Below are 27,041 nucleotides of genomic sequence, written 5' to 3'. Positions count from 1 at the left end.
GAAGTATTTCTTCACTGGAATATCCATATAATTACTTCTCAGCTGTGTTACGTAAAGGAAACAAGTATTCGATATGTTTCATTTTGAAGTATTTTATTCAGAATGTATTCCCACCCCCAGAAACAAGAGGAAAAAACAAAAACAACAACAACCCAAAAGCAACAAAATAAAACAAATGCCCTGACTGAAGATCTTGTTTCTCCAAGTGTGATTAAGCTGGTGAGAAAAGGGGATGCGAAAGCCCCGGTACTAAAGGACTAGGGATGACGATCTTTTCACCTTTGTGTTGTTGGCGCCAAGTGCCGAGCAAGTTTCTAAGTTAGAAACGGCCGACGCCATGTGAGGCCAGCTGAGTGACCCCTGTGAAATGATTTATGGCGGGTTTAAATTCACTGTTAGTGGGCAGGAGCCCCGTTTCATGTGTGATTGGCGTTAGTAGTTCTTCCTGACAACACCTCAATTGATTTTCCCCAGTTTTACATCCTTGGTCGCCATTTTCTAGGAGAATTCTTTCACTTCCTAAGCAATAAAAGAAGCTGTTTTTTTTATTATAGATTGCCTGTAATGTGCCAAGCTCTGTTTGTGACACTTGATTCATGTCATTTCTGATCCTCAAGACAGCCCCACAAAATGGACATTATTCCCATTCTACCCAAGAGAAGACTGAGGTTCCAAAGGATTAAACAATGTAAGTAATAAGTGATAGAAACACTTCTCAAACTTGGCTCATTAGATTCAGAAGCCTGTGCTTTTTCTACTAAATTAACACATACTCTCTTTTTTAAATTTAACCTGGAAACTCACATCCTATCAGAATATCTATAAAATGCCATAACTTTGATGCTAGGGGTTATATGGACATATAGCCAGTTGGTGCCTGCTATAGTTGCAGTAAAGATATTTGTAAAAATCTAGCTGACTTTGGTGCGCCTGGGTGGCTCAGTTGGTTAAGCGTCCAACTTTGGCTCAGGTCATGATCTCGCAGTTCGTGAATTTGAGCCCCACTTCGGGCTCTGTGCTGACAGCTTGGAACCTGGGGCCTGCTTCCGATTCTGTGTCTCCCTTTCTTTCTACCTCTTCTCCGTTCACACTCTGTATCTCTCTCTCAAAAATAAATAAACATTTTTTTAAAAAGGAGAGAAATCTAGCTGACAAAGAAAATTAACTTTGAGTAAAAAGGAGAGAGAAAGAGAGACAGAGAGAGAGAGAGAAAAGAAAAGAAAAAAAAGTAAGAAACACATGCAAAAAGGTAGACAAAGCCGAAAAGTAACGAAAACAGCGAGGAGCCCTAAAACCTTGTAAAAGGAGCAGCCAGCAAACAAATCAGAAGTGTTCAGTCTGGAAAGGCGTCCTTTCTGATGGAGACTTGGTCATTCTCTTCAAGGCGTGAGAGGTAGATGAGAGGAAGAAAACGTTCTGCTGTTGTGTGTGTGACTGAACGGAGAAGTTGGGAAAGTCTAGGCCAGCTGTAGAGGGGGTTTCTCAGAGGAACTAGCCAGCCTAGAGAAGTAGCAAGCTCTCCTTAACGAGAGGTGGGTAGGAACATTAAATACACTGAAGGGAATTAAATACAACAAATTCAAGTATCATCATAGTGACTGAAATAGATTTCCTTCAAAGGCTTCTTTGGGGGCACCTGGGGGGCTCAGTCAGTTAAGCATCGGACTCTTGGTTTCAGCTCAGGTCATGATCTCATGGTTCCTGGGATTGAACCCTGCTTTGGGCTCTGGGCTGACAGCGCGGAGTCTGGTTGGGTTCTCTTCTCGCTGGCTCTCTCTCTCTCTCTCTCTCTCTCTCTCTCTCTCTCTCAAAATAAATAAACAAAAAACTTAAAGTCTTTTTTCAGTACTGATTGGAAAGTGGCAACCCTGAATCTGCTTGCCAAATATGTGCCTCAAATACTTTGGGATAGAATTAAGTTGTCACATGTCAGTGTGGGCAATGGTTTCTTAGGATAAAATTGGATGCCATTACCAAAATGCTGTGTATTCCTTTTCCTTTTCTTTCTCATTTATTTTCAGATTTGTGGGTCCTGCCACAGATTTTAGGCCAAAATGGGTAATTAATCCTCAATCAACACAGCCCCTGTGTTGATTAGTTAATACTATATCTGTGTCAGCGATGAAGAAAGTGACAGACCAAATAGAAAATCGAGACAGGGTGCTAAAAATAAGTCAGGGTGGGAGCCCTACACCTGGTCCAGTGCTGGTCGGGACACACCCTTCTGCCTTCTGCTCAGCACTTTTTTTTTTTTACATTCTTTATGTGCATTTCTGTTTTGCCACACACAGACCTGAGCCAGATAGCACAGGTGTGTGCTAAATGCTTGTCTGCTACAGGCGTCACCTGATTTCCTTTATGCGTGACTGCCAGCTCTTGCAAAGAAGAAACAAACTCTGAGCACATCCTAGAGTTCAAACCACATTTAAGAGCGTCAGGTTCCTTTCTGCATCCTTGAGGGAAGAAGGGACAAGGATAAGGGACAGAACAGAGAGCCTAAGAGTAATGAAAGCAGGACACACTGAAACTGGGCTACTTTTTCAGGGTCAGGTTAATTACCATCATGAGCTGGGTAGCCATGATTTTATGAAAGAATGAAGAAACTCCGCAGGTGCATTATTCCCCCCAGTGCTGGGAACAAATTGAGTTCTTGGTTTTACCTAAACTAGATACTTCTAATTCTGCATCATGATGATATTGGTAAAGTGTGTGTGTATATATATGTACATATATATATATATAATAAATATTATATATTTTTTTAATTCATTGCTAGATACCAATACTTGTACACAAGTTCTTATTAGGCAGGAATCTATTCTTCATTTTGACTAGAAACTTTACAAAGCAGTTCCTGCCTGGACGAGTCTTAGTTTTGTTTGTGATAATTCTGAGTAATCCAGGAACTATGTGTGCAGAAATGCATTTCAAAGTCTATTTTTATGGAGAAGCTACTGAAAACACTTTACACTGTACCTGGATCAGTGCTAACACACGCTCCATATATTTTTGAACATGTAAATACTGTCAAGGGACCTGTACACTGTTGTTCTTCTAGGTGAAGTGACATCAATTATTTTCTCTTATGATGTTTTTCTTGGAGGGAGGAGGGAAATAGACCTCATCCAGAGTGGAAAATTTTCTTTCTTGATAGTAAATGAGTTTCATGAAAATTCTCAAAATATTTTGACCCAGTTTCTCTCTTTGCTTAATTGCTTTAAGATACACACCGATTAAATGCTGAATAAAACCTTTAGCCAGGGAACAACAAAATACTCTAGATTCTGTAGGAATTGTTAAGAACAAATACATCCTTCCTTTGTGTTTAAGGGCTAGGTGATGAGACCCTGGATTTGCTCAGATTGTGATCTCAGAACTGATTCATCAGAGAAGGAGGGGAAAAAATATTTATATATTGAAAAGAGTGACTGAAAAGGTAAAATTGCAGAGACTACATTTTTCCCCAGGAGAAGTCATTTCTAGAGAAATATCTCTTCAGCGTTCTCTCCTCCCCCTTTCCCAAGATTTGTAATGTACTTTCAAATATGCTGTCTTTTTGCTTCTGAGAAAGCATGTACATATTTCTGTGTGCATGTGTGTGTGCATGCGTGTGTGTGTGTGTGTGTGTGTGTGTCTGTGTGTTATAAACCTGTGCCTTAAAAACCGTCCCTGCAACCAAAACAAATACAGCATTTTGATCATAAGTTAGAGCTGGGATTCCCACCTCATGAATGTGACCCTCCTTGCATAGTTCCTGGGTCTGGTGAGATCCAATGAGACAAAGTAAACATTTCTCTGTGTAGAGTGCTGTGCTTTGAACTGCTTTATTGAAAGATAATTGGTTATTTTAAACCATTCTTATCAGGACACCAGAGCCTCAAACACATAGCAAATGCTCAGATTGCAAAAACCACCCCCAAGATGTCTTCTCCATCAAGAGTTAAGAAACGACAAGGTATTTCTGGGGGAAAAAAATTGTGCCTTTTTGGCAACGTTTCGACAGCGAGTGTTCTCTAGTTTCTTACCCCCCACGGCCCACCTCTACCCAGCGTAAACATAACCGAACTGCTGCTCAATCACATAATGGCCATTTTAATTATTATTTTGTTTAAGTCAAAATGCGTATGGGTTCCCACAAAGCTAATTTGTATCAGGAAGGTAAAACAGCAAAGCTCCAAAAGGCAAGGCTGTGCTTGCCACCCTGCGGGGTCTGGGTTTTGAAGGTGGCCTTCTGTTTCTCCCTGTTCATTTGGCAGGTCTTTTGCCATTTTATTTCAATTATTACCAAAAGCCATCCAGGTAGGAGTAGTTCCATAAAACTGAAAATTGCAGTTAAGTTCACATTTTAACAGCATTTCAAGTGCACATTGTAACAGAGATTCCCAGTAATCCAGGTGCAGGAAGGCTGTTATAACAGTCTTCCTCTCTCTCTGAATTGCAGTGGGAAAGGCAGAGGTGGAAATTATGAGTAATGTAACTGATGATCTTAAAGCTTTTAAATACTGGAGCTCTCAACAATCAAGATCTTTTTGAGTTCAGAATCTAATAAGAAGTAAATACAAAGGTTTCAATAAGACATTTTATCAAGCACTCAGCAGCCCTTTCCCCCCTCCTGCTTCATGGGCAATATTATCATCTCATCAACAGACAAGTTGGGAATTTTTATTGTGACACATAATCATTTTCAGTTCACCCTATTTCTCCTTTTCCTAGCACAGCTTTTTCAAAAATAAAGTTTGGCCATTAAAGCCACTATTTCAGAGGATTTTTGTCCCTAATAGCCTTAATAGGGACAAAAGCAGGGTGTTGTGAAAACAAGCTGCTTATTGACAACTAATTTATTGTGCTCCGCGGTAGGAGGCTCTAGAAAATACATCAATGTGTTAAAAATAATACCACTAATATTTTCGAGATACCTAGGTTCACAAAACCTAGCTGGCAACAATTACCTCTAAATTCATCCTGTGGGGCGTATTCACTAGCCTGGCCCCAAAGAACTTGCATGCCATTAAGAGTTAATTCAAATGCCACATTAAATACACCTCAATATTATTTTCGTTAATATGCAAATCATTCATAATATCAGGGTGATCTTACATTCAGTGGGAACAGCAATAATGCCTGCTTAATGATGTATTCATCAGTGCCGTAGGGGTCTTCATACTATTACTGTTACATATTGTTTTCAGAAACAGGCTTCACTGCAGAGAAAATGGTATTGTCTCTGCAATAATGGTTTCAAATATTTTTTTTTCTCTTTTGGTTGAAAAATACCTTTGTCCAGTACACATGAGTACTGGCGATCATTCCAATGCTATCATTTTCATGTCCAGATATATTACTACCAGCCAACCTGGCGTCTGAGATCTGGAATTATTAGCATTACATTTTAATCAGGAAGGAAACTCACAAAAACTGGTTTGCTTTTTTTTCGTTGTTGCTTATTAATGAGGAAAAATCATTTTCACATTTCCATCAATTTTTTCCTCCTGCATCTTTTAATAAGACAATAGAGAAATTGTTTACAGATGATTGGATGATGTTTCTTCTAGCCTGAAACAAAACAAACAAATGTGTGTGCGTGGATGAATAAATAATTTTTGGCAAAACAATGCAAACTTTTCATGGCACCGATAACATAAAATATAAACGCATGTTAATTTTTCTGACCATGTTTTGTCACTTTCCAGTGGACCAAAAAGATAAAAATAGCTGATGGAGAGGGTAACGTGACATTTCATCATGATTGCTCTATGTTCTAAAAACTCTTACGTGTGGTGTCCAGGTAAATCAGCAAAAAGCTGCAAAAGGCTTTTACATAGCTTCGTTTCTTGCATTTATGGCTTTATGTTCTACAAAATATAATAATTCAAAATCCCCGAAGTCCAAATTATTCTAAATATGTGAGAAGAACAACAACTGCAAACCTCCTTGTTACAGGAAGTCCCAGGTTAAACCATGAACCATGTCAAACCTTCACGCCTCTCATCAGAATGTTGACTTTCAATCAAAAACCTTCCCTCTTTGGTTGTGAGTTCAGCTACAGATGACAGGAAGAGTGCATCGATTGATTACAAATAACATTCAAATTAAATGCACATTTACGAAAGAGAAGGATAAGAGGTGGAAGCCTCCCTCCCCCCGCCCCCAAGCTCACCGTCCCAGGATTTCCCAGAGATAAGAATTAAAGCAAAACTAAAGGATCTTTGGAAGCAGGATTGTTTTGCCATGGATGAGGGATTACTGATTGGCTTTTTAACTTCAGCTTTTCCAAATAGTTGTTCAGTTATTTAATTTACTCTACATGGAGTCTATTGATTATTCAAGTTGGCAGTCAATTTTATAGGGCACCCCGCTGTTTCTTTGCTTAATGTAGTCAATGATTGTAATTGCTTGATCAGTGCAGCCCATGAAATAGGTTTTGTGTCTTTTTTACAATGCATTGATGGCTTTATCGGATGCAGCCTTGGCAGGGCCGGGTTTTACAGCGCTACCCGGAACTCCCAGAGGTCTCTAGATTAATGGCTATGGCGAGCCGTTGGAGCTGCTGATGCTGCGCTCCAGAATGTACTCACACATCTGGCATGCCACACTTGGCGTTGGCGCCAGCTTTGTGTTGTGCAGTTACAGAATCTCTCACCAGTGCCTAGTTAACTGTTTTCACTAAGGGAATGAGATAAAAAGCCATCCAGAGAGCTGTTGGCACCCACTCCCTGTCACTGTAGTCACACATTAAAAAATTCTTTTTCAGTCTTTTTTTTTTTTTAAGAGGCAAATGATGTATGGAAACAACAAATTACGTGGAATGTTTATGTGTTGAACTCTGTTTGGATTCTGCAAAGCATCCCATGGGTGTTCGGATTTCCTGTAAAGCAACAAGCAGCCCCCCTCCTCCCCTTCACCACCGCCTTCCCTTGGATGAGAGCGTGATAGTATGAAACGCGTCCAAGTTTTCCGTGTGAGCTGACAGGGGCTTTAGATTTCCAGAGAAAGGTGGATAGCAGAATCACAAATGTGAAAAAGCGGCCGGAACCACCCTCCATAGCTCATTATAATAAAGGTAATTCTCCTGTCCTTCAGTGAATCGGGTTAAATTGCTCAGGCATCATTTCCCTATGCCTCATGTCAGTGTTTCATATTTGGTACAATTTGAATTGCATTATTAGACATGTAAAATGTAGTTTTAATAAGTCGACCAAGAAAAACTAATGAAATATGCAAGAGAGTTGCATAAATCCATGGACAATATAATTATATAGTACACATACACGATTTACAATGCCCAGGATGATATCCACAAAAAAAAAAAGGAAAAATAGGGAAAAGGAAAAAAATGTGATAGATTTTTAGACCAGCTGGGCCCTGAGTTGCTTTTCTCAGTAGGGTTTGACATCGAAACTGGACAGGTACAGTTTCCTTATTAATACTTTTCTCTCTGAGTAATAAACTATACATGAATAATGCATCTCTGAAAAGGAAAAGTCTACTGAGAAGAGAAAAAATAATACTTTAAATTCGTAGGTCTACATGGAACTGAAATTTCCATTAGAGTAAAGCAGTTGTATAAGAATACCATATAGGTACATGCAATACTAATCGGCAAGCTTGTGCACAAGGAAAGCATTAAAATTTTCTGAAAATAACCGTTCTCATTTTTAGATTTTCCAGTCATCGTGTGATGTCATTGCTAGGATAATAGCACCATTAATTCAGGTTTTAATGCATTTACAATAGAAAGCTCTCCAGCAAATGCCCTCTCTCCCCCTTTACTCTCTTGGCCTTCAGACATAGTCTAAACATATTTTATTCACTTCACGCATAGCCTTACATATTACATAACTTTCTTTCCTTATAGAGAATGTTATTATTTAATAAGTCGAACAGAAAAAAGCCAAGTCAGCAATTTATACTAGTTTACTGCTGGCCCAGGCTTTGAAATATGAAGAAATGCCTTTTTCTTAAGGGCTGTGGAGAGCATCTGACTACTCCTCCACTCCTAATTTCATTTTACTTTGAAACGTTGTAAAAATGACTGTCATTTGGAAATAGATGTCTGAGTCACTTTTCCACTGCTATGTGCACTGAGATGGTCGGTGTGGCTGAAGCCTGCCTCACCATGCAGCCGCACCCCAAGCGGTACGGCAGAGTGACATGATAGCTAAACAAAATACTCAGAGGAACCAAAGGACTCAGTAATATGACAGCTGACGAAAGGCCTTGCTCCAAACTGCTGGAAGATAACTTGTGATAGCGTGGGAGTCCAGAGAAGGAGACTCGGCAATCTGAAGTCTGGGGAGATCTTCGCTGTCCCAGTTAGAATGAGCACATGCCCTGGGGCATCTGGGTGGCTCTGTTGGTTAAGCCTCTGATTTTAGCTCCCGTCATGATCTCATGGTTTGTGGGTTCGAGCTCCACATAGGGCTCTGCTCTGACATCGTGGATCCCGCTTAGGATTCTCCTCTCTTCCTATTTCTCTGCCCTCCCCACTCCCGCTGTCTCAGTCCCTCTTGATACATAAACTACAAAAAAAAAAAAAAAAAAAGAAAGAAAAAAAAATGAGCACACCCCACCCTCTACCCTTGTTCCCTCCCAGTGACAGAAGCTCAGCTAGTTGGTCCCTGATGGAGACCCTGTGTATTCAATGGAGGCTGATCTTACAGTGGGGTCACCTCGATGCTGGCTCTCCATTCATGTCTCAGCTTGCCAAACATTGGCTTGAGGGCTGGCTCCCCGTTTCCATACTTTTCACCCATCTGTTATTGATTGTAAAGTTGCAGAGGGCAGGGCCTTTGTCATTTTCACTTGCCTTTTATTGTTCCTTTTAGTAGCAAGGTGTTATGCAGATGTGGACACTTAATAAATACTACAGTTCAGAGCTTTGTTGCCCCTACATGAAAGGAAACATGTCCCAAGTGAAAATAAAGACAAGCGGCTTCATCATCCATCGGGAAGGACGGGAAAGTATTTGAACAGCAACAGACCTTTATTTCTGGTTCTCTTCTTCCCAGGGTACAAAACTGTAGAAGAAGTAGCCTGGACTGGAGTAGCTTTGCTCTAAAATGCCCCGTTCTGGCTGGCATTTACATGCTATGTGACACTGGGTGAATTACTTAATCTTCTGGACCTCAGGTTCCTTTGAGATAAAGTGCTCTGATTGCCCAGGGTTGCTGGGAGGGCTCAATCTCATCCATTTGTCTGTAACTGCTGGTGAATATCAAAATGTGAGTTCTAAAATGAGAATAAAATTGCTAAATAGTAAACTGAAGTTTTACCCATTTCCTGTGAATCACCTTGTTTGCGGTGTTTCCACTATTAGGTCAAGGGCATTCCAGGTGCACAGGGAAAAAACAGACACTCGCTTTATCATCATCCCACACTGAACAAAATCAGTCATTCCTCACACTCCCCAGCATCTCCACAGCTAGCAAGAATGAGGGCCTAAGCAAACAGGAGGAGGCAGCCTTAAAAGTGAGAAAGTTACTTTTCCCACGATTCTGAGTCATAGTGAATAAACTTCATTTCTACTCCAAAGGCTTTCTCTTTTACATAAATGCTGGCCATGATAGGAGACTCTGTCTCCTACTCCAGCAGAAGGGAAGAGAACGGTATCAAAACCAGCATTTATTGATTACTTAGCATGTCCAGGAGGTAACTAAATATGCATACATGCTTTTGCATACATGTATGTATGTGTGTGTATATTCTCTGAGTCAACTTCTTTCATTTTTTAGTTTTTAAATTTATTTTTGAGAGACAGTGAGAGATAGCATGAGCGGGGGAGGGTCAGAGAGAGAGGGAGACACAGAACCCAAAGACAGGCTCCAGGCTCTGAGCTCGTCAGCACAGAGCCCAGTATGGGGCTCGAACCCCCTAACCATGAGATCATGACCTGAGCTGAAGCCGGATGCTTAACCAACTGAGCCACTCAGGCGCCCCATGACTCAACTTCTTTCAAATCAATGGCATAGATATATTGTATCTACTCTACTGATAAAAATCTGTAGCTCAGAGAGATGTTAAGTAACCTCTCTGAGGATGGCACAGCTAATTAGGGGAGATGCAGAATGTCTACCTGGGGTGACTTACTCCAAAACCATGCTTTTCACCCTTCCTCTTGATGCCTTGTGTTCTCAGTAAATAGTAAAGTCATGATTCAAAATTGTCTTCTAGATTCTTTGAGGACTTACCTGTGGGTCTGCCCTCTGAGTGGGATCAACATCTCTGCCACATAGTCCTAGGCGCGGCTTTCCTGCTTTGTGTCGGGCGTGCGGGTCGTGGTCTCATCCAGAAACGTGTGCAGCAGCTGTTCTGTTCTGTGGCCTTCTCCCTACACTGTCAGGTGGAACTCTTATCTTGGCCTGAATAAAGTCCAGTTTGGACATTCTGGACTTTGAATATTCAGGGGGGTAATACCTATTTGTCAATATGCTTTACAAATCTTCTAAGCACAGTTACAGAAGACTTTGTGTTCAGATAATGGTTTCATTCCAAACACTCTCAAGCCACATTTTTTAATTAAAAAAAAAGTTTATTGCCCATGTAAAGATTGCTTCTGATAAGAAGCACACATATCTAATGTGAATTAAAGATTTGAAATTCTTTTCATAATAATTCAAGCATTGCCCTTGGGTTCTCACAAAATCCTTTTCCTATCAAATCCAAGACTTTAAACTTATTTTTTTATATCAGGATGATACAATCTTTATTGGGGTTGAGTTTATTTAGGTTGCACTGGGAAGGTGGCTTCAACCTTCTGTAGCCTGTGGGCAGAGAAAGCCATACCCCGTTCATGTAGGCATTCAGAGGGCTTGCTCACACAGTGCTTTGCTAAAACACCATGCCCTTGAGTCAGTTACCCCAGCAGCCTGTTCAACTCAATGATGGAAACTTAACCTGATGCAAGCCCACGCCCAGTCTCTCTAAAAAAAAAAAGGGGCTATAAAAAAATATGTTTCCTGTGATATTTGTAACCAAATGCTTTCATAAGCCAATTGATTTTTAAACCAATGACCATTAATGAAATTGAATTTTTATACAAAAATTTCTGTAACTCGGGAAAATTTGTTAAATACCTCAAAAAACAGAACGGACACGTTCTATGTATCTGTACTCGAAGCCTTCAAGGAACTATCAGTCTGGTAAGTGTACATTTCACTTACCATATTTTATCAATGTTTAGAACTATATTTGCACAGGTAAATCAGCTTGTGAGTGAGCTATTAGTGAGCAGCTCAGAAAAATGTTGTCTTCTGAAAAATGTTTATTTATTTATTTTGAGAGAGAGAGAGAGAGCATGTGCACCTGCATGTGCAAGCAGAAAGAGGGGCAGAGAGAATCCAAATAGGCTCTGCTCTGTCAGCACAGAGCCCAATGCAGGGCCCCATTTCACAAACCATGAGATCAAGACTTGAGCTGAAATCAAGAGTTGGACGCTTAGCTGACTGTGCCACCCAGGCACCCCCAAAATGCTGTCTTTCTTGAAAATGTCTTTTTTATCCAATCCCAATATAATTTCTTTTTAAAAAAGATGTTTCTCTTTTTTTCATTTATTATTCTTTCTGTTTGCCAATCAATCTGTTCATTGTAAGTAAGCAAAGTGTTTAATTGTGAAGAGTATTTAAAATTTCTCCCAACAGAGATTGGACTGAGTGAGAAGTAACTAGCTATGAGTCTACGTGGACATCCCATATATGCTGACTCTAAGACCCGTGTTGAGACTGAGTTATGGGAGGTTGGCGGGACTTCAACTATGTCATTAGGGAAACTGCACTCATATATTCAGTGTTCTTGTGAACTCCAGCCCTGTTAGATGTGCTTCTCCTAACATTTTTTGTGGCCCTGATTTGAGACGTTTCAATCGGTTTCAATTTCCACATCCCTCTGCATGTCCAGATTCTGGCTGTGCTTTGCAGAGAAGGTGCCAAAGTTCCATGAGAACACCGGTCCCTAGGGAATTTTTGGCTTGACCAGAAGCAGGAAGAACAGGAAACGTTATTTTAAAAAGTCCCATTTTTCACACTGCTGATGTCTGAAGAGTCGAGATAAGCTTTGAGTCGACTTCCAAATCTTTGGGTGCCCCTCCAAGCGCGCTTGAAATGGGGTGTGAAACATAGCTTGCTGGGGTGGGATTGGACAGTGACCAAGATGAGACAGAATTGGCAAGAGGGCTTTTCTCCGTTTGGTTTCCAGGATGATGGAGGTGAAGCTGGAGGCTTCCCATCCTAATGCCTTATCTAGGAGACAGCTCTGTGAATACTGGCCCCAAATGTTACTTTTCTTTTTTGTAAATATTATACTTTGAGTTGTTGAGTTTTAGTGAGCCAGAGAGCACAAAAATAATCTTTATTCTTGAAATATTTATACATAGAAGCTTTACTGAAATAAGAATGCATGATTCCTTGGATTAGATTCCATAGCCGTGACATAATTACTTTATTTTTAGTTCATAGTGCTTAATGGAAACATGACATGGAAGTGGGTGTTGGGGCAGAAACCAAGTTCAGGAAGTGATTTGGGAATGGTTAAACTACTGTTATAGACTTCCCCAAATCTCTACACCCTTTTGCTCCTTTGAGATGTCAACTATTTTCTTAATTTTACCTGTGAATTTAGAAAAGGTCTTTATTTAATATATGAGTGCTTCCAGGGGTGCCTGGGTGGCTCAGTGAGTGGAGTGTCTGACTTCGGCTCAGGTCAAGATCTCACAGTTCATAAGTTGGAGCTCTACATTGGGATCACTGCTATCAGCATGAAGCCCACTTCAGATCCCCTGTCCTCTTCCCTCTGCCCACCCCCTTACAATAAATAAACATTGTTTAATCTTAAAAAAGTATATATATATATATATATATATATACATATATATATATATGAGCATTTTCAAATGTGACACAATATTGTATATATATTAGACCTGTCAAAGATCTAGCAAATATATATCGGGAAACAAAATTGTCTTATGAGTTTAGCAAAGAAAACATCATATATAATAATTCAGTTTTAAATTTGAAAGTTACCTATTATAACAGACCACATGTATTCACCACCTGATAAACAATATTCTTTAAGCAGAATGGAGAAAAGTTCATACTCTAGAAATATACACTTGGGCAAATAATACTGGAAGTGGTCATTTGTTTCTCTAAGAATGCACAGGATGTGCAAATATTTTGTTTCTAGTTGTCTAGGAATTTATGAGACTAGATATTGAATAGAACTAGACTAGAGAAGACATTGAACACTGTTGCATGGAAATAATTGAAAACAAAAATTCATCTGCCTCTGCTAATATCCAGTGCCCCTCACAATTGAATTAGCAAGTGGATTGATGAAGTAACTCAATGACATTTACTAAGTGGAGCCCTCAAATATGCCCATACTCAGGGCAATCAAAAGGTTTGAAATGCAGAACACTATCCTACTCACCATGGACATTGACTCCTCATGAATTTAAATACTGTTTCTAATTTTCTCCTCATCTTTCTACTCTTCAAAAAAGTAGATTTCTTTAGTGCTTCCTTAGCATATGCACAGTCTCTGGGCTGATCTTCTGTAAATGCTCTTACAATTTCTCTGAATTCCTGAATTATGCTACTATTAGATGGAAAGATAGACAAACAGATAGATAGATTGATAGATAGATAGATAGGTAAGATATATACAAGTGTATGTGTATGTATGTATGTATGATGTATGTATCTATCTAGGGAAGCAGCTAATGATAGTGAATGTTAATAAGCAGAAAACGATAAACACCTATAAGGTGAGTATTTCCATGAATTTATTACCATGGTTGGATAAGATAATCTCTGTAAGTAGAGGCTTAAACTTTATCTACTTATGCCCTCACAATGAAATCATTCAGGAATAGGCCTTATTAAGGTCACCTTGTTCATCACTTTAAAAGGACAAATTCTAGAATCCAAGAAAAACTACACAGTTTGGAAAAATATTTAATGGCAAAATCCTGATTTTCAGAAGCAGGGAAATGCTACAGTGACAGGTTGTCGAGGGGGTTTCCTTCCCTACAAATGCAATCATGTCAGCACTGCATGTCTGCTTTACTCAATGACTCAAGTAACATTTTTCTCTCTTTATGAATATTAAATATCGATGCTATTTAATAAACAACTTGTGATCATGTACAATATGCAAGACAGAGAATAATGAGACATAGTCCTTGTCCGGCAAGCATTGATTCCTTACAGGACAAAATGAGCACACAAGAAGTCCCCCTTTATATCTGGATAGTAAATTTGGGGAGAGGTCTCTCCAATCAATTATAATTAAAGAGCTACTTAAATACCACATGATTTGAAACAAGGCACAAATAAATGAATGTGTGAACAATATAACATCATTTTGAGGATATTTTATGATCTTTAGCATTCTTTCACATGCATATGCCACAAACATGAAATGGGAAGAATTAAGTTTATGGAAAACAGAAATCAGGGAAATAATGCCTGGAACCATCAAATTTTCTAACTCATCATTTTTCTGTTTCCATTTCACTACACACCTTCCCGTTGGAGAGTGGCTGAGATCAAAGTGATTCCAAATTCTCAAGGGCAACAGATGTAGTACTATCAGAAGAATTTTTTATATTAAGAAAAAGAAAGGATGGATTCTCCTTGGTTCCATAGCAGTACCATTTTTTGGATAAACACACATAAGTGCACACCCTGGCCGAGTTAAAAATGAGTTATTACATTTATTCGCTTACCTTGGCGTCACTTGCAACATGACTTAAAGGCAGTGACATGTGGCAGAGAGAAATCAATAACTAGAAAGAGTTAACTCTGCCATGGCTCTAGTTTGAAAGGGCAGTCATTTCATTTTTCTTTGGTATTTCATGGATTCTGTCACCCTAAATTAAAAAAAGAAGAGATTAAAGTGGATCTTAAAGTTTAATATATTTTGAGAACTCTCTATTAAAGTTGCTAGCAGCCTCCGGTGCCTCCGGTTTTAGTCTATTGTGTCCATATGTGACTATCCTATACATTCCACAAGAACTAATTTGTGTTATTTGGGGAAAGCTGTTGGATTTATTTACTTGGCCTTGATTAGATTAGATCTGGCCATTTCGACTGGGTCATTGTGTTTAACTCCTTATACTTATGTTTTATAACATTATAATAAAAGGCTGAGCGCCTCCCATCAGTGCCTGTTCACAATCATTTATCCTTAATGTGTCTGAAGGAAACAGAGAGAAATGAAAGGAGACACTTTCTCATTCATGATTCTTTTAAAAACGGTTCCCTGTCTTCCCCCCTCCCCCCATCCTGATATCACATGCATGGCTTGTTCTCAGCCAGCCCCCAGACAAGCTAGGGCAGGCCCCGTAATATGATTCAAATTGCAGTCTCCTGTCTTGCATCCCCCAAACACCTCATCTCCCATTCAACCTGGAACCTTCATTCCAGTCCCCAATTAGACTAATATATCTGCCCAGCTCCGATTGGGGGTGATGGATCGGCTGGGAGGGGGGAGGGGGAGACGAGGAGATTTTCTCAGCTCCTCTGCATTCCCATAGGCACGCAGCATTTGACAGATTGGGCAGAACTGCCACGGAAGAGTCTGACACAGATGGTGTAATTAGAAAATGCGAAGTGCGAGTGTGAAATTTGTCTTTGATCAGCACCTCCTTGCCAGATTGTCATCTATGTTAATATGATGATGGCTTCTTGGAGATGGATAGAAGGAAACAGCAGCCTTGAAGAGGAAAAGGAGACTGTTCACTCCATACAGAAGATATTCTATTTACTTCTGAAATCCAATCACTTTCTACAGGCCAAAATGAAATTGTACTTACTTAATTCATATGGAAAATGAGCTTAACCTGATTCATACACTTTATTAAACTATGATCAATGTGGTAAAATCTGAGCTTTAGTTGGAAGGGGAGATGTGTTAATTTTTTATAGAGTAATAAATAAAAAAATACAGTCTATAACTGCAGTAGCTGTTAAGGACAATGTTCATCTCTCTTTATCAAGACTATGAAAAATGTATAGAAGAAAATCCCTGCACTCCACAGCATGAAAACTTCAGAGAGCACCAGTGAAGTTTTATTTTCCACACTCCTCCACTCCTTCTAGTCCAAAGTAATAACTCTGATTTTTTCAGGGCAAAGTATACTCACTTATTTTTTTTGCCTTTCTAAAGCTTTTTTCTTATTTTTTTCTGTATTTAGCATTTTATCAATTTAAAAATTGATAAAATGCCTTTCTAGTCAAGACTCTCAGAAATTGCTTTGTTTTCATGTTGTTTTCCTGAACAACCAGGACATTTACTATGAGAGAGAGCAAAGGTAGCCATAAATCACTTCCTCTAAGTTAGCTATATCCAAGAACAGTGTCACCTTTGCTTTGGATGCCTCAGAAGGTTCAGGTTTACAAGCAACTATGATAGACTACATTTTGCTATAATCTGCTCAAATGTTCACATTGATGGTGCTAATTTTCAGGAAGGTAAATTAGCATAATTAATGACCAGCCAAATTTGGGGGTAATACAGTATGTAATTAACATTAGAGAGTTCTGTTGTACCACCTGCCCCCACATTTCATTGTTGCAAGGATTGAACTGTACAGGAGGAAATTTTCCCCTTTGCTGCACTGAGCAGAAAGCAGCTTTCTTCATCAGAATAAGCCATTAGCTGTAATGGCTTGTAGGTGTAATGGAATGTGCTCGAAACATCTGTGCTGAGAGCAGGGGAGAAATTGCTGCATGCAGTCGTAGGCCTTTGGGGAGCTTGATTAAGAGTTGCTTCAGAGAACTTGAGATCTGGCTTGGGATGCAAAAACAAAAAAAAAAAAGGAGAAATAGAGAGAGAAGAAAGGAAAATAATGCTAATAGATTTACGGGTGCACTGCAGGGAGAACAAAGGATTTTTAATTTTTTTCTTCCTTTATTGCTCTTATATTGCATCTGTTCTCTGTTGGGCTTTCACTTATTGAAGTGATCTGGAAAAAATGCTGCTCAAAATGCAGTTTAGCAGGAAAGAGCATAGCTGTAGAAATAAAATAGCTTGATTTTTTCCCCTTTTGGTTCTCTAATGGAAGGTTCCTCACAACCTGTGAAGAAAAATTTGAAATATTATTTATGCTAAGTGTTATCTTAAAATTCATCTCAGCAAGTGAAACAAATATCCAGATTTGGAGCTGGAAATAATTTCTTGTTGTTTATCAGTCTACACACAGCAGTTTTTGCAATGTATCAACTATCCAGCTAATTCATTTTGAACTGCTTGATTCAGTATTTCCAAGATTGCTTTGCACTGATTCTTAAAACCCATTTTTTGTCTAAAATTTTCATAAACATATGTATTACACATAATAACATATTAATGTCTGAGGACAATGGCTGTATTTTTCAACTTTATTTGTTTGTTTGTTTTAGCAAATACTTACTGAGCACTTGCTATGTGCAAAAACACCGTCTCCCTGCTGAACGTTTGGTCATGTTGCTGGGAATATGATAAATTACATTTGGCAAGAGGAACAGTCAATTGTATCACTTCGGCCATCTCCTTATTGTGTGCTGACTGCTGACGCTAAATCGATCACCCAGTGATACGTATTGATTGCTAAAACAACTCAATTGAATGCATTGATTCTGATGAGGTTTGGCCATTTTAGAAGTGTTTAAAAAAATAGCTTTTAACTACAGCCTGCATAGGAAAGGCAAACCCAAAGAGAGTTGTATTTAAAAAATAGGTGAAGAAAGGGTTAAACATTTGAGAAACTAATGTAACTGATAGGGAATTAGCATTCTGCATGGGACAGATGTGAATGTATTGCCTAGAAAATTAGAAACAAACCTGAAAATATTGGGTGATTTTATGATTAGGTAAATCTTACACTTTCTAATTATAAATGACAATGAAGCACTCTCTTCTCTGGAATCTATCTTCCTTATGAAATAAGAAGCTTGCTGAGCTGATGCCAAAAATTCCTTGCACTGAAGTTTAAAATATGTAGGGAGGCAAGAATGTAATAAAAATTCAAAAGCTAATAATATTATGGCGACTGGCATTGTTTACAATGTAGAGCACCTGCTGTTTGAAAAAAAAAAAAAGGAAGAAGAAAAAGTGAAATCATCAAACTGTTCCTAAATGGAAAATCTGGGCTCTCTGCCAATTACACAATGTGTTTCAGGTGCACTGTAAATAGGAACAATAAAAGGTGCAGAGGAAAGAATATGAAATGTTAAATCTCAGATACACGAGAATATTAATATGATGTTTCTTGAAAGAAAATCTTGGGACTCTTCCAGTGTTCTCCTGTGGAAGGAGGGGGTTTAAAATTTTACACAGCATATGTAAAGTTCTAAAACTTTTAATTGCCTGTATCTTAAAAAGAATATATATGAATGCAAGACCATTGGCTTCGGTAGCATTGCCTTTCGTTGTTTAAGGCAGAAAGGTCCATCTAGACCTGCAAATATGCGCTGCATTTTTATTACTCTGCGTGTGTGCGTGCGTGCATGCATGTGTGTGTGCACATGTTGGTGTGGATGGCAGTGAGAAGAATTAAATCCTGAAAGTAAAAAGAGAAGAAAAAGTAGCTTCTGTTGCTTAGTGTTGAATACTAACTTTCCACATCAAAATTAGCATTATGAGACACTGCAAAATATCAGACACAAAGGGTGGTGGGATGTTGTATTTCTATCTTCTCCCTGTGAAACACTTAATAATGGATTCCTCTGGAATTAGACACCTATTTTTACCAGCTAACAACTCACACGCGCCAAATTTCCCTTTCTAGTTTCAATGTGTTTCCTTTGCCATGAGGCATTTTAAAATCAAGTCATCTCTATGTCTATTACATTTTCAAATGCCAATCTTTCACAAATCAAACTGAAACATCATCATAATGCGTATCTTTTAAAAATAACTTTGAAGGTGACACAACTGTTTTACAATAACGAGAAACGAACCTTTGAGAACCGGACCCCTTTCTAATACCAATATTTCAAAAATGAGAAGTGAAGCAATTTTAGCTGGGCTTTCCAGACACTGATGATCGCTAAGAACTGAACAGTTGTGAAATCTTTGGGTCAAATATTGTTTCTTTTGAGTCAGGAAGCAAATGAAAATAAGCTAAAACCTCCTGTCTACATGGTAAACGTAACTCTATTGATATGGAGAGATGGGTCCTCCAATGAGACAAAACGTGTAACACCAACACCCCCAGAAATATACTTGCTCTTCAACCCTTTACCAGGTCATACTAAAGATTTTATTTAAATTCTCTTTCCTCATCTTTAAAAGCGGGGCAAAATAGTAACTACTTGTTACTACTTGTGTGATTTTTAAGAATATTAAATAAGATGATTAAGGTAAAGCACTTAGTCTAATGACTGACAGATAGTAAGGCTTTAAAGATTTTGCTAGTTTAGCTAGCATTATCACTATCACTGTTTCTGAAATACACTATGTTTTCTGTACCACAGGTGTCAGGATGTAAGATAAGACATTGCAATTGGTCCTCCTCGAAGGACTCCTGCAATGGAGTATTATCAAGCAGTAGGGCTGAGCTCTATGAAGAGTTCTTGGCGAATACAAGTTAGAATTGGGAAGGAAGTGGAGAAACCAGAAGATAGGAGGAAATGGGCATATTGGCAGCAAGAACCCAGAAGCACACATTGTAACAAAGCAGAAGACCAGAAAATAGAAAGACTAGAATCTTAGAAATAAAAGAAAAACATTTAGAAAGTGAGCTTCTCTTTAGACAGACTCTTATTTGATTCCTGATTCTCTTACTATCTTAGGGTAAGCAATCTTCTATAACCTCAGTTTTTTAGGACGGGGGCACTAATACCTACCTCACCATGAGAACTGAATGGCAAAATGGCTAGTAAAGTAGAACATGCACGTATATATTCATTCCTGTCCCTTAAATGGTCTGTGACCTCACCTCCTTTTTAAGGTTTGTTTTCAGAACTCACACACATATGTGCTTGACGCAATATGTTAAAATACTTTTAATAAAACAACGTCAGCACTTTTAATGAAAAAAAACAATCAGGAAATATATTTTTTAGATCGTTTCCTGACTAAGGTTTCAAATATCAGGCTTTCCTCGCGGTGCGTCAATAGTCTCCAATTCTACAATCTGCAAAAACTACACTACATCTACATATTTCATCCTGTAAGTATATTAATATGATGTTGCCAGCTCAGCTCTTCCAAATTTGAAATTAGAGAAGCAACAGCAAAAATAGATTTTTAAGACAGTGATGTTTTATGAAATACACAGAAGTGACCACGACACTAAACAATATACTAAGGACTTCTAAGTGGGCACATATTTTGGATTGATATTTTCAATTTTTTCAAATTTAAACAAATTGCGGGTTTGGGTACTGCCTAGAGGTTTGGTAGGTACACTGGATGGATTCCCAGTCATCTTATGTCTAGATTGTTAAAACGATACTCTTATTGGCTTCTATCCGTCTCTCCAAATGCTTTTCAAAATCATCTCTGCTTAGAGGACAGTAACATAATTGTCCTCCCTCTTAAATTCCCTTCTCTCTTTGATTCTGAAAATCACCACATAAATCATAATCACAAATGTTAAACACAGTTAAATATTTCTTTGTTAATATGATGTTCTTTTCACTACACTCTTCTACAGGAATTAGCCCATCTACATTAGTGCAGCTCACTGAAATTATCCTCAACATATATTATCGCTTTTTAAGCACAAGGCATAAGTTCTAAAAAGGCAATGATAGCATTCAACACCTTGAGTGAATATGATCTCATATTGATTATAATGATGGTGATTACTTTGATGAAGGTATTAAACATGCGCCACGTATAAAGTAGACACAAACCTCCAAGATGAGTGAGTGATGCGTTCTTTCTGTGGTCAGAAAAAGCAACACCCCCAATGCTACGAACTGGACAGATCCCTAATTTTTAGTCCTGTTTGTGGGAACACCTTACTACTGGAATAAAGATTATCAGGACAATGTACGATCATTACCTGTTTATCCTGAAAGCTATTATAGTCACAGTAAAAAGCAAGAGATGTTTCTTTGACCAGATCATAAAGACATGTCTGAGCCTGTTTTCATGGAAAACATTTGGCATATCTTTTGTATATGGGAAACAGTAAATATTTACATGGTTTCTAAAAAAGGCTTTTCAATTACAAGTTAAAACTCTTACAAGATTTCTTTATTTGTGGCAACCTCCCCAGGTTTTGTGATTTTTTAAAAAATTATAGCTAATTTTAATTCCTTGCCAGATGCTTAAAGTCATGGCAAAATCTACTACTATTCACAACGTAAGTATTAGAATTCTGGGATTCAAATTATACATTTACAAAAATAACAAACTTGCTTAAGCAAATAAGAAAATTATTGGATCGCTAATGGAAAACCCTTGAGGCATAATTTGCTTCTGATATGACTTGGTCCAGAGGTTCATACAGTTACTACAGAGCATCAGTCCTGCCACTCTTTTCTCCTTCACGTTGGCTTTATGCTCAGATTTTCACCATGAGGTAAAATCTGAGCATAAAACCAGCTCTAGACTTAAATATCACCAAGTTCAAACCCAGAGAAAGGCCCAGAGTCTTCCTGCCTGCCCATTATAAAATCCCCAGTTTAACACGATTTTCTTCAGTTGAATCCCATACCCGCCTTTGACTATCACTACAATTAGAGGAATACGATGCCCCCAGTTGGCCAAGATTACTTCAATGCCTACTGCCTTCCAGACTCAGCTATGGAAGAAAGATTTATCTAAACATGTAATCTGGAAGCAGGTCTGTGTCCTCCTAAAGGAAATCAGGATACAGTTGCCAAAAGAAAGGAAAAAGCATATTGGATTATGCTACCACAAAAGAGCAGGTGTCTTATTCACTAATATCCACTCAGACTCTATGCCACAGTCTGGCAAGAGTTCATGATCTTAACATGTTGCCGCCATTCTAGATGGTCATGAATCACAACAGTACATGAATCAGACAGAGCTTAATTTTGGTGTATTTGCTCAGATAACAATTATCAAATGCCTAGATTTGAATGGGGCCGCTATAGACTCTTTTAATAATAGTTATTACATGGGCTATATCAGTGGAATGAATGAGACAGAGTGATATGGAGGATAATTCCTTATATAGCTTATCGTCTAAGAGTAAGTGCCTTGTGTGGGGAGGATGTGAAATTGAGTCAAGCGCCATCATAGGTCACGTGGAGTTTTACCAAATTGCACCAATGATAATATACCAGGAATAAAAAGGATCACATCCTGTATAGTTAGCAGAATACCTACAAATGATGGTACCATTTTCCTATCTTTATTCATCACTTCTCTGAAATCTTTCCTATACCCGTGATTTATACCTTAATCATCTAAAGTGGGGACGACCTTGAATGCCTTATTAAGCACCAGGGCTTTTCTCAGTAGCTAACAGGGACCTGAAAGAATTGAAAAAACACCAGAATATAATCTGGCTTGACTTCATGTGAAAAACGAACCAAGAGAAAGGAGGAGAGAAAGGGCAAGATAGGGAAGGAGCGGGGATATTTCTTTCAAAAGAGGTAGTAAGAGGGGGGAAAGTAAATTAGAAATGAATATTGAATGACTAGTGTTTTCACATAAGTATCTTATTTTTCTTTTATACCTTTATTTACAAGATAATAAATGTTCTTTTTGAAAAATACTTAGAGGATTATATATAATAAATGTTAAAAGCCCTCTCCCAGCACCAGTCCAAAAGGTGTTATTGGTAATATTGCGGCATGCTTTCCAAGCTATATACACAGATGCTTCCTCCCTCCCTTCTCTCTTTCCTTTCTTTCTCTCTCTTTCTCTCTCTCAACAGAAATGGTGTCATCCTCTAGGTACTATTCCGTAACTAGCCTTTCTCTTTTGACGATACATCCTGAACAAACTTCCATATAACACAGACAAAGTCTGTATATCTGTATCTATATCTATGTATCTGTATATAGATATACAGAGATATATAGACACTACTCTATAGATATATAGATATACATATGTTTTGTTCCTAAGATCTACATAGAATGCCATATCTTGGTTTTACTCTAATACAGTGAACTGTTTTCTTTGTGATGGGTATTTAAATGGTCTCAAATTTTTTGCTTTAAAAAATGATGCAATAAACATACTGTACATCTTTCCTTACCTAATCATATAGGATTTCTGTAGTACAGATTCTCAGAAGTGAAATTTTGGATTGAAGGAAGTGTGCATTGGAAATACACTGCCAAAATGCCTTTCAAAATTTTATACCAATTTCTAGTCCCAGCAGCGCTGTTTGAGAGTACATGTTTCCATAGAGTCTTGAAAGTCTTGTGTTGGCCTAATCTTCTAAAATGTTGCCAATGTTATTGGAGAACATGAAATTAAATTTTTAGTTTGATTTATATTTCCCAATCATTTATTTCATCTAGTCCTCTCTACAGTCATGTGAGGTATGTATGATCATCATCCTCAACTTACAGATTTGGGGACAAGCTTCAAAGACATTTTTTACTCTGGTTTCAGGTCAAAGGGTCTTTTTAAAAAAAAATTTATGTCCTTATTTTATTTTGAAAGAGACAGAAAGACAGAGAGCAAGTTGGGGAGGGGCAGAGAGAGAGAGAGGGAGACACAGAATCTGAAGCAGCTCCAGGCTCTGAGCTGTCAGCACAAAGGTAGATGCAGGGTTCGAATCCTGAGCTGAAGTCAGATGCTTAACCTACTGAACCATCCACGTGCCCCAAGGTCAAAGTGTTTTGATTTGATGGCTCCTATTGTTCAAAGGCTGGAGTACCTACTGTCCAAAATAAATCCATAGTTGTTGGGGTGGGTCATGAGAAGAGGCCAGCTTCGGTCAAAAAATATTTTTGTCAATTGTCAGTTTTTTACCTGTCTCTACACAATCTCCTGTGAAGTAAGAAAGCAGTATTCTAATTTTGTATTTGGGTCTTCTATACAACTATGAATAACTTGTGAGGCATACTTAGACAAGTCTCTTGTGAGCCTTGGTGGGAAGAAACCAGCTGTTGAGTTTTACCTCCCTCACAGGAGGTTCCTGAATATTAATGAGGCAATCACTAGTATTTTCATATTTTTTTTAGCAATTTGCAAAGTAATACCAATTAGAATAAATGTGTCAAGTGAACAGATTAGATTAAAACACAACTAAAGGGCTCCGGTTCTCCTAAGGAAATTGACACACACCTTGTGTAATTCCTGGGGTCCAGATTAAAAGAACAATGGTTTTCTCAGGCATTGCACCTGCCCGTGTTCCCAGATGTCATCCTCCTGCCCCACAGTGCATGAGGCATGCCTTAATTGCCCGTTAAAACATATGCCACATTTAGATAAGTGCTATAATAATCCTTTCAAAAATCTATTGCAGAGATTCTCTTTTGACTCCAGTCAGTAGTTACTGAAAATCATTTCTGGATTGCAGGAGAATATGCCCAATGAGGTAATTCCTCCTGTTCTGGTAGCAAGCAATGCCCATTTCCTGAGTGTGATCATAATCCAAACCCTGACTGACTATTTTGGCATGGCCAATACCTACCACATATTATATGACCAATATGTATCAACTCGCCTTCCATGGGCTTTGCTTTTGTTCCAGAAAGCAAGTGCAAAAAATAAATGGATCTTTGAAACTTAGCTATGTTTTTACCTTTACATCTTATCTAACCTCCTATGGTTAGGGCAGTCTAATAGAACAATGTTTTTAACTTTTAGCCACCACTACCAACATTGTCACAAAAGTAAGAAGATCAGCTTCCAAGATTCACCAACCCTCCCCTTTATTTTTCAGATAAATAGATTTATCGTATTTTCTTATATAAGATAATACATGTTCATTGGACTAAACACAGAAAACCTAGGCAAGTAATAGAAGTCAGTAAAACCTTCACATAACACCACTACACAAGGAAATTTCGGGAACACTATAGAGCACACCATACTTATTTTCTAAATAGGAATCAAACCATCTCTATTTGCGTCTTTCTTCTGTGATAGATATTTTTCCATGTCTATGAAATTATTATTACTGTTTTCATATTATTTAATTGAAACATATTGTACCAATTCTTTGTCAAAGCATAATTATTCCTATTTTTGATATTCGAAACTAAGTTTGATATTCTTCTGCCTATATTTTTTTCACTTAGCCATTTACATCTAGTTGAAAATTTTTTAATGTGTTTTTTTATTTATTTTTGAGAGAGAGAGACAGAGTACAAGTGGGGGAGGGGCAGAGAAAGAGGGAGACAGAATCCAAGAGGCAGGCTTCAGGCTCTGAGCTGTCAGCACAGAGCCCAAGGCAGGGCTCAAACCTGTGAACCAAGACATCATGACCTGAGACAAAATCAGACGGTTAACCGACTGAGCCACCTAGGCGCCTTAGTTGAATTTTTATAAGTAGAATTGCATGATCACATATTGGTATGTTTTAAATTTGATGCATCACACCAAATTGTCCTCAAGAGAGGTTGTACCCTTTTGCATGCCCATCAGATTAATTCTTGTCCCGTTTTTCATCTTTGCTAATTTGATTAGTAAGTGTTATATATATATATTTTTTTTTTTTAAGATTTCACTTATTTAAGGGGCATCTGGGTGTCTCCGTTGGTTAAGCATCTGACTTCAGCTCAGGTCATGATCTTGCTGCTCATGGGTTTGAGCTGCATAGGGCTCTGTGCTGACAGTTTGGAGTCTGGAACCTGCTTCAGATTCTGTGTCTCCCTTTCTCTGACCTTCTCCTGCTCACACTCTGTCTCACTATCTCTCAAAAATAAATAAACATTAAAAAAAGACTTCACTTATGATTAGTTTTATGCATCTATATACTCAACTATTTACTTTCTTCTATTGTGGGATATGTGCTTCTTATATGAGCTATTTTTACCTCAAAGCATAGTGATAATGTTGAGTGTTCATCAGTTTGTTGTAATGTTGAGTGATTTTTGTCAAGCAAAAACTTTTTGTTTCAATTCTTATATGGTCAAATCTGTCAGTTCTTTACCTTAAGATTCCTAGATTGAGTATCATTTTAAAATTTCTTCCAGCTCAGAGCAACAGTATTTTAATTTTTAGAATTTTTGTCTACTTTATCTATTTAATTTATCTATAATATATTACAGTATAGAATGTAACCAGGGAATGATTTTTTTTCCAAATGCTTAGCCATTCATTCCAACATCAGTTATTGTATAATCCATCACTTTCAAATTAATTTTAGTGGCTCATTTATCACATATACATTTTATATGTACGTGCCCTAGCAATCCGGCATTTTCAAAAGCAATGACTTGACTTATTTTAGAAAGAGAACATAGACACACTCTGATTCTTCACTTTTAAAAAAATGCATATAGTAATGTGAACAAAGCATGTAACAGATGGAATTATGGGTGATTTTTTTCCTTTTACAGCCTTCCTTTGAGGTCATTGTTACATATAAATTGTATTACCTTGTGAATAAAATCCAAGTCTAAGTTTTTAACTTACTGGGTGGCCTATCGTGCTCTTTACCAACACTGGGAATATAGGAAAAGGAAATTAGATGGAGGGTGATAGTATATAAAATGTGGCCATTCTCTGAGCATCCCAGTGGACGCAGCTGTGCATGTAAGTATAGAACTCAGGGGAAAGATAACGAAGAAAATCCAAGGCTATAAATGTAACATGGGTGTCTCTTGATGTTCGAGGCAAATAAACATGGATGAGACCACCTGAAGAAACTGTGTAGAGCTTCTTAATTCTGGATACTTATTCAGACATACCTGGGGAATTTTTTTGTGTGCAAAAAGTAAATATCCAAACATTCAAAATCAGAATTTCTAGGTAGAACCTTGACATCTGTATTTCTATAAAATTCCATAGGTGAGCCTGATTACAGATAGGATTGAGAACCATCGATATAAAGAAAAGTTTAGAGAATAGAACCTTGATTACCATAAAGTTTGAGAGTGAAGATGTAGGAAAAGAAAAAAGAAAAAATTATATATATGAAGATCCTGGGTTGTTTTCATATATATATA

General features: G+C 38.1%; 1 long non-coding RNA gene across 1 annotated transcript; it reads right to left on the bottom strand.

Annotated features, from left to right (window-relative positions):
• Nucleotides 1-5,431: 5,431 nt before the first annotated feature.
• Nucleotides 5,432-10,333, bottom strand: LOC115278720. The gene is made up of 2 exons (XR_003903057.1): nt 10,188-10,333; nt 5,432-5,553 (listed from the first exon to the last, which is right to left on the bottom strand). It is a non-coding gene; the product is annotated as an uncharacterized LOC115278720 (long non-coding RNA).
• Between the last annotated feature and the right edge of the window lie 16,708 nt (nt 10,334-27,041).

The sequence above is a fragment of the Suricata suricatta genome, chromosome 15 (assembly GCF_006229205.1).
Source record: "Suricata suricatta isolate VVHF042 chromosome 15, meerkat_22Aug2017_6uvM2_HiC, whole genome shotgun sequence".
Classification (NCBI taxonomy): domain Eukaryota; kingdom Metazoa; phylum Chordata; class Mammalia; order Carnivora; family Herpestidae; genus Suricata; species Suricata suricatta.
Note: the sequence above shows the minus strand (reverse complement) of the source record. Positions and strands in the feature narration are given on the sequence as shown.